The 9027-nt window shown below is 36.7% G+C and overlaps 1 pseudogene; it reads left to right on the top strand.

Annotated features, from left to right (window-relative positions):
* Nucleotides 1-6855: 6855 nt before the first annotated feature.
* LOC123324635 lies at nucleotides 6856-7008 on the top strand (annotated as a pseudogene).
* The last annotated feature ends 2019 nt before the right edge of the window (nucleotides 7009-9027 follow it).

The raw sequence follows: 9027 nt of genomic DNA, 5'->3' as shown, positions 1-9027 counted from the left end.
GAATAACCTACCACATAAAATTGCAGCACCTTTCCTAAGCATATTTCAGTTAAGGCAATTCTGTAGTTTTCCAAAACAATGAGGTCCATATTTGAAGTTAGCTTTTCTTCATCTCAACCCCTAGGCAGATTTTAAAGAAGACAGAAGGATGGGCAGACTGAAGAGAAGAGCAATATACTAATTACACAGTTTTTAAAACTTAGCTCATGCGCTGGTACTGGTACAGAGCTTTTCCAAAATTCTGACTAGCAAGCACAAGTTCTGGTGCCAGATGATCCATCAGGAGCTCCAAATGGTCTAGTCCAATTTTCAACTCAAGTTATTTTGTAAACTGCAAACAAAACTAAAATAGCGCGCAGCAATTTATATGAGTAATACTCAATTTTCATACCATCAATGCCACTAAAAGGTAACTCTTTTGTGTCATATGCTGCATACTGATAAACTTAGAACAAAAAAACTGCAATCATCGGGAAGGGTCCCCAAAGATCCAGTTCTTTTAGCACCTTCATTTTAGATAGGGAGAAACCATGACTGGAGGGTTGTTCAAGATCACATTTCTTTCCTTTTATATAAATACTCCGAGATAGAAGAACAAAAAATACCACATCTGGTCAGATATATGTGTCGTTCCTCCTAGAATTTTGCCACGTGACCGTCATGATGCCCCATTTTGTTCTGTAATTCTTCATAGTTTCTACAACTTAATTTAAAAGGTGTCTAAAGTAAACTCAGCAAGTACCCCATAAAGTTGTAAATTCCTCATAGATAAGCATTTATGCCCACCTCTATCTCCCACGGTGCCTAGTAAAATACTTAGCAGAAAGCATATGGTAAGGTGCTTGTTAATGGTGATGATGCTGTGCTTCCCGTCCCAGGGTCTGCATCTCTGTCGGCAAATACCTATCCATTTAAATATCTATCTATTCCTAGTTATAATGTGTCTTGGTATAATTTCCATGCAAGCCGCTGGATTCTCCCAAAGCATTTACTACATTCTACACCTTTTATGTTCTGCCACTCATCATCATCATCAAAGCTCATCAAAGTGGAGGCACAAATATTGCCCATTAATACTTCCTTTTACACTCTTCAAAGTACCCTTCTTATTACCAGACTTTCTCGCATTTTAAGGCAACTATTCACCTCCAGAGCACTATGTTTGGCTACATTAAGTTATGTCCAACTTTCTTCTCTACTCTATGGGTGAAATGCTATGTGCTCTAGATATCATCTTTCCAGTGTAAATCATAAATACTGTAAGCCATCCCCCAAATTCAGAAGCTATCTTTTAACCCTCTGTTCTAGAATATTTCTCTGGAATGTCTTCATTGTCATTTCACATTTTGAAGTAGAGCAAGCCGATATGCAAACAGTATCAGCCACTGCATTGTAAAAGTTAAAATAACATGTTCTATTTTGTTTTAAGTATTCTCTCTGATGAAGGTAAACTTTATAACATGAGAGTAAGAAAATAATATTGACAAAAGTATTTACTAAGAAACTGTTCTATATTTTAATTCAATATAGATTATTATTTCTAATAATTATTATTGAAAATACAAGAATCTATATTGAAAATACAATAAAGCATTGTATTAGACATATAGGAACAACTATGTTTTACAATTTTAACGCAAATATTTTTATTCCCTTTAGGATTATCTAATGATTAAAAAATCTTTTCCTACTCTCCAGAGTTCATTATATGCATACAGAGATGGTAAAGGGAAATTATTCTACTGACCAGAGAAAAAGAATAAAAGGTTAATGTTTTTAACTATTTAAAATAGTAGAGGCAACAGAGGCACTTAAGCTGGTGCTTATTTAAAATATAATCTTATAAAAATTCCAAGAGTCTCTAAATAACCATGGAAGGTCAGGAGCAGCTGTTTCAGACAAATAAGTTTTGAATCTTGAATATATTCTCTGCAGTGATTCCTTCCATGATGGCATGTTAGTGCCTTAGAATAATATATTTTATGGCAAACCCCTTAAAATAAAGCTAACACTCAATAGGATAAAGTGTTTGGAACTACAACTCATAGGTTATATCATATTGACAGCTTAGTATTTCAGAAACAGTCTATGGATATATATACCTTGTGAGAGTACTACCAGTTCATAATACAAACGACAATTATGCATACCTTTGAAGCTTTCATTTTTCTCTAATTCCAACTTTCACTGCTTTCCAGAGACTCTCTTTGGGAAAAATATTGGCATATATGTGAAAAGCAAACACATTTAAATTTTAACATATTCCATAGTCTTTAGGCTCTTAACACTGTCAAATGATCTTCAGTCAAAGACCATCTGGAACACACCTGTTGTTGAACAAATGTGGGTTTATTGACTCACTGCAATGAGGGGAACTGCAAGGAGTCTCAGCAAACCTGTTAGAAATAACTTAAAGGATGTGGACTTCTGTTAGGTGATTTTGGGGAAAGTTTAAAAAACAGGACTGAATGGATAAAGAAGATGTGATAGATGATAGATAGATAGATAGATAGATAGATAGATAGATAGATATAGACATACACACACATACACAATGGAATATTACTCAGTGATCAGAAAGGATGAAATCTTACCATTTACATTGATGTGGATGGAACTGGAGGGGATTATGCTGAGCAAAATAAGTCACTCAGAGAAAGACAATTATCATATGGTTTCACTCACGTGGAATATAAGAAACAGTGCAGAAGATGATAGGGGAAGGGAGGGAAAACGGAATGGAAAGAAATTAGAGAGGGAGGCAAACCATGAGATACTCTTAACTATAAGAAACAAACTGAAGGTTGCTGGAGGGGAGGTTGGGGGGATGGGGTAACTGGGTGACGGGCATTAAGGAGGGCACATGATGTGAAGAGCACTGGGTGTTATGATGCAACTGATGAGTTATTGAACACTACATCTGAAACTAATGATGTTGGCTAATTGAATTTAAATTTTTAAAAAATGAAAAAAAAAATAGGAAATCCATAAAAAAAGAAAAGCAGGACTCGGCTCTGGATTGGATGCTGTCAGGAAGCAGGAGTCATTCTGTGATTGGGTATTTTAAAAATTCTTATCTAGAAGGTAAGAAGAATGTGGTTTAAAAAAAAGCTGTGATTGATTTAAAAAAAAGATGGGAAATATTTGGGCATTCTCTGATCTTCAAAATGTTCATGTCTTTGCCCAATTTCAGGTATGAGTATGGAGTGGTCTAGTTTTTGCCTGATCTATCATGATCACAGAAGGTCTTCGCCTCATGTCAATGGTCTCTGAAATGTTACATTCAACAGCAGAACACCACACTATCAGCAATGCTTTTCTCTTTCTCAATATATAAAGAATAAGCATAAAGTCGGGGGGGATCATCATCTCCACAGACTCAAATATAGTTACAAAGGAACACATCTCCACTTTACGTACTATAGGCTCTAAGCTGGGTCTTGCATATTTTTAGCATCACTCAATGTGTTAGAAACAGCAAACATCCAATAACTGCTTCAACTAACTCACTTCTTCCTTCAAAAAAATCATTAATGGTTCCCAACTATAGAAAATCTCTAAGTCAGTAATCTTAAATCTGTAAGTGAAGCACCAAGATTCAATCTCATTGCTACAAAGCTGAGATAAGAATGGAGGAAGATGAAAGCTATTCTACACTCACATTATATCTGAATTCTTATGTAAGGGAGCACTTTGTAATGAGTGTTTACTGTACATAAAAGCACCGCTAGGCCTTTGGAACATAACAGTGAATAAGATCAAGTCTCCATGCCCAGTGAGCTTGCTGCCCTGTGAGAGAGTTACAGTTTTATTTTCTCATTCTTCATCTTACACAGTGAAATAAAATTACATCATTGTATCAAGTAGTCAAAAGAGAAAATTAATACTGGCCTACACCATGTGTTTATGGCCAATTTTGGTCCTTACTACAATCGATGTAATTTTTTAATTAAGTTTTGGCCACTGGATAGCTGGCTCACTGGAAGGTTTTAAATATTTCCTTTACTTTCCACAAGCATCTCACACAAACTCAAGGGTGCAGGGACTGTAACTGCATTCTCAATAATGAAGAAGTGTTTTCTTTTTTATCCTGGCAGTGAGAATTTGATTTATTTTATAATTTGATATATATACACTGATTATAGATATAAAATTTAGTTTTATAAGTCACACTGGTATTATGAACTGCAATTAAATTTTATCACTGAATTAAAATTGGCTAAATGTGGAAATTAACAAGTTATTTTAAAAAATAATATGAATAAAAGTTTTGGGAGGTTTTTAACTATTTCCATTCAATTTAAAAACATCAAGTGGTCCTAGATTTTTATTTCACAGGGAAATATAATTATTGACCTGATGTTTCAATATATGTTAATATCTATCTATCTTACCTACCTATCTACCCCAGTCTATCCTTTGTAAAACTAAACCTCTTAAATAAAATTTATTGAAAATTTTACTTTTAAACCAATTAGAATAGTACCATTTTTCAGAAATATCTTTTCTTTCTTTTTATTAATTCATTACTACTTACAGAGACTACCTTCCTCCCCAAACCTAGACACAACATATATTAAATAAAACTTCCCCAATAATTTTGTTTCTATAATGATGGTTCTTATAAAATTTCATTATTATTATTATTATTATTATCATTATTTAGGGAGAGAGTGCATGGGAGGGGGCAGAGGGGGAGGAAGAGAGAGAGAATCCTAAGCAGGCTCCACACCCAGCACGGAGCCCGACACAGGGCTTGATCTCATGACCCTGAGACCATGACCTGAGCTGAAACCAAGAGTCAGATGCTTAACCAACTGAGCCACCCAGGGGCCCCTAATCATTTTTTTTTAAATGCATATACTCACATAATTTAGCCTTATCTGCTACTTAGTCATTCACTTACAAAGTAAATATTTACTGAGTGTCCTCCAACAATTTGTAAAAAATTAAGTGGAACAGAGCAATTAAAACAAAACACAGTACCTCCTCTTAAGGAGTTTGCAATCAAGGTGGTGAGATTAAGACATGTACACAAATATTAAAAGAAAGCAGTAAACAGTAGTTGTCATTATAGGTAGGGACAAAATCTTCAAAGGGTTCAGACAGGAGAGAGCCTCCAGGCTGGAACTATCATGGGAGTTCTCACAAAAGGGACATATCTTAACTATGCATTAAAGTATAGGATTACAGATAGAGATTTAAGACATCTACTGTGTTCCTTGGGGACCCACACCGCCCTAATTCTCGCTTCACCCCTAGTTCTTCTTCACATTCATTACTATCAAGTTTCTGTTGACTTAGGCTTGTGCAGTTCACCTTTCAAGTATAAATACAAGATTCTTTTCTTAATTTCATTTGGCTTTTCCATCCAATATCCCAGATTGTAACAATACTTTTTTAATAAAAAAGTATCATATTGAAGTATAACATGCAATGTGGCAGTAATTTTGAATCTTAATTTTGTTTTTTAACTCCATCCTAGAAGTTATCTTTCCCTGGTTTCCCATAATTGCAAATTTGGTAAACACACCTTTTGCACATTCATCCAAAGGGACATCAGACACTCCTCAAGGTGCTTAAACATCATGAAAATCAAACTGGTTGAGAAGGGGGTGTATATATAGTCTAAAGTGTGCCTAACGATTTATATCAAAAATATCTTAATATGTATCCATCCATTAACTTATTTTTCTATCTAACAAATATCTCTAGAGTACCTATTACATATCAGATACTCTTATGACTCTTTCAGGATTGACAAACTCCCTACTCTCCATGGCTTTTTATTCTAGTAGGAGGTGAAAATGAAATAGAGAAAATAAATCAAGCAACAAATGAATAAAGAAACTGCATACACACATAAAATTATTGTTATAAACAATATTACAAGTGCTATGAAGATAGCCAAAATAGAACAATGGGTACTCATGACAGGTTGTTTATTTGAGAAGTGAGGGAGGCCCCCTTTGACAAAGTGACATTTCAGATGGGTTCTAACTGACAAGAAGAAACAACCAAACAATGATGAAGGGGAAGAGTGTTCAAGGCAGAGAGAAAGCCCTACCATAGGAATGAACATCACATGTTGAAGAAAAAGCATGGCTGGAGTGCAGAGATGAGGGGATAGTGGTGCAAGATGAGGACAGAGAGGTAAACAGAGCAAAGAATATGGATTTTATTCTAATTGCAGTGGGAAGCCATTGGTGAGTTTTAGGCAGGTGAGGGACATGGTATGAATAATGTTTTAAAAGAATACTCTAGTTCCTAAACACAATAGATTTTAAGGAAGTAAAAGTAAAATTCAGAGAAACCACGTTAGACAGCAATAATCTGGGCAAGAGAGGATGATGACCTAGATTAAGGTGAAGAGAATGGGTGGACTCAGAAAATATTTTAGAGATTGGTTTGACAGGACTTATTATGAACTGGATAGGAGAGGAAGAGAAAAAGAGAACAATACTTTCTTCTTTTTTTTTTAATTTTATTTATTTATTTGACAGAGAGAGGGAACACAAGCAGGGGGAGTGGGAGAGGGAGTGGGAGAAGCAGGCTTCCCGCGGAGCAGGGAGCCCAATGCGGGGCTCGATCCCAGGACCCTGGGATCATGACCTGAGCCGAAGGCAGACGCTTAACGACTGAGCTACCCAGGTGCCCCAACAATACTTTCTTAACTTCAACCAACCGGGTGTGTTGATGAAATTGTCTGAGATGGAACAATTGGATAGGAACAGGTTTGGGTGACAAATGATAAAGAGCTGTTCTTAGGACACATTAAATTTGAGACACTTATTAGATATCTATGAAAAGCTTTAAAGTAGGTATTTGGAAATATGAGTTTGAAGTTCCAGGGGAAGCTCTGCACAGTGGCAGTATCATAGCCAATGAGGTTTATCCGAGGCGCGATTATTGCTAATTGAAGTTCCAGGGGACAAGTCAGATCTGGAAATAAAGATCTAAGTGCCTTTCATATACAGATGGTATTTAGAGCTATAGGATTAAAAAGTCAAACCTGGAGAGAAAGCATATCCTTACAAGAGAAGAGGGTACAGGAAAATCTTCAAAAACTCCAATGCTTAGATATTGAGCAGAGGAGAGATTAATCAAAGAAACTGAGAAGCAACAGCCAATCAAACAGGATGAAAACAAGGAAAGTGTGATGTTTCCAAAGTCAAGAAAATAAGTGCTTCAAGAAGGAAGGAGTACTCCATGTGGTTGAACAATGCTGAGAGGTAAGAAAAGAAGTGAAGATTGGACTGGACTACAAGGAAGTCATTTGTAACCTTAACATCAGGGAGTTGAGTGCTAGGGAAAGGGATCCTTACTGGTATGGAGTTGAGTAGACTATTGTAAACAGGAGATGAAAGAATGGAAACAAGACCAGAGACAACAATTTCAAGATGTTTTGCTGTGAATAGGGTACAGAAAAGTGCAGTGATATATGGAACCAAAGAAGGGTTTTGTGATTGATGATAATAAAATGTATCTTTATTCATATAGGAATAATCTTCTATTAGTAGAGAAATGTTACAGAACAAAGAACAGATGAACTATAGAAGCAAAGTCTTGGACAAGATAAGCTCCAGAGAGTAATAGAATGTTTCACCTCAAAAGTTATCTAGGGCTATGGTTATGGGCCAATTTTCTTCAAGTTTGTACTTTTGTGCACATATAAACAGACTGATAAATGATAGAATAAAAAATACTTATGCCTATAATATCTAATCTGCATGCCAAGGCCTTGTCTGCCTCTTTACAGACTCCTATTTTTACTCCCTAACCCAACAAGTGGAAGGGAGGCTAATCTGCTTAGTTATATTCCAGGACGCTGATTCTGCCATAGTTACCAGTGGGCAGAATCACTGGCTCTTCAAAGGTCCTCTAGAAAGGTGTGATCCTCTCCTTGGCTTCTTCCTTTTTTGTTACTGCGCCGGTAAGAGACCAAAGCCTTTAGTCCAATCATCCCTCACTCATTCTCCTCTCTTTTTCTGTCTTTTGCTTTCCAGATGAAAATCTTCCCTGCTGGTAGGAGGCTCCAGGCAACTCTTTTCTCCCCTTTGACTCTCTACTCTTCTCTCTCCTACACTCGCCCTAAGAAGTAGTTGGTAATCCGGGGCACCTGGGTGGCTCAGTCGTTAAGCGCCTGCCTTCGGCTTGGGTCATGATCCCAGGGTCCCAGGATGGAGCCCCGCATCGGGCTCCCTGCTCGGCGGGAAGCCTGCTTCTCCCTCTCCCATTCCCCCTGCTTGTGTTCCCTCTCTCACTGTCTCTCTCTGTCAGATAAATGAATGGAATCTTAAAAAAAAAAAGTAGTTGGTAATCCCATGGCTTTTTTTCCATCAATGGAGACCCTTGTTTGATTTCTCTCCAGTAAATCCTTTGTTTTTTTTTCTGAAGTGTAATAAATCCTAAATTTCAGATTTGGGCTTGGGACTTAATAGGTCAATTTTTCCTACTTAGGTTGCTATGGATAAGGAAAAAATTCAGGAATTTTAGGTACCTTGGAAAAATATCAAATAATAATGACAAAATATTATCTCCAAACTCCTTGCCACAAAATACTAACAAAGTTATCATGGGACACTTTGTCAGAATACTTAATCAAAATCAAGTTACACTACGTACACCAGGAACAAAATCACAAATCATTGATTGCCTGTGTTCTGGCAAAGAAGTCCCTGGGTGGTACAGTGGGAACAGAGCCCTCATTATTCCTAGGAAGTTAGAAGATCTGAACCGAAGATGTTGTCTTTACTCCCATAAACTTGAACCACTCTACAGAGAATGAGATTGACAAATCCAGGATGTTATCCCAGACTGCGATTCACTCATTAACTAGTTACTACTCTGGGTAGTTTCCCACTTCTAGCCACTGCTTTCCTGTTTTGGTGCTCGTCCACTTGACCCAACCTCTGTTGCTCTCCCCATCTAACTCCCTCATTAAAACAAACAAACAAACAAAAACCAAACAAACAAACTCATATTTAAGTAATTTGATAAAATTTCCCTGAGGTTGGGGGCGCCTGG

This window comes from Neomonachus schauinslandi, chromosome 4, assembly GCF_002201575.2.
Source record: "Neomonachus schauinslandi chromosome 4, ASM220157v2, whole genome shotgun sequence".
Lineage (NCBI taxonomy): Eukaryota > Metazoa > Chordata > Mammalia > Carnivora > Phocidae > Neomonachus > Neomonachus schauinslandi.
This window is presented reverse-complemented; position numbering and strand designations above follow the sequence as displayed.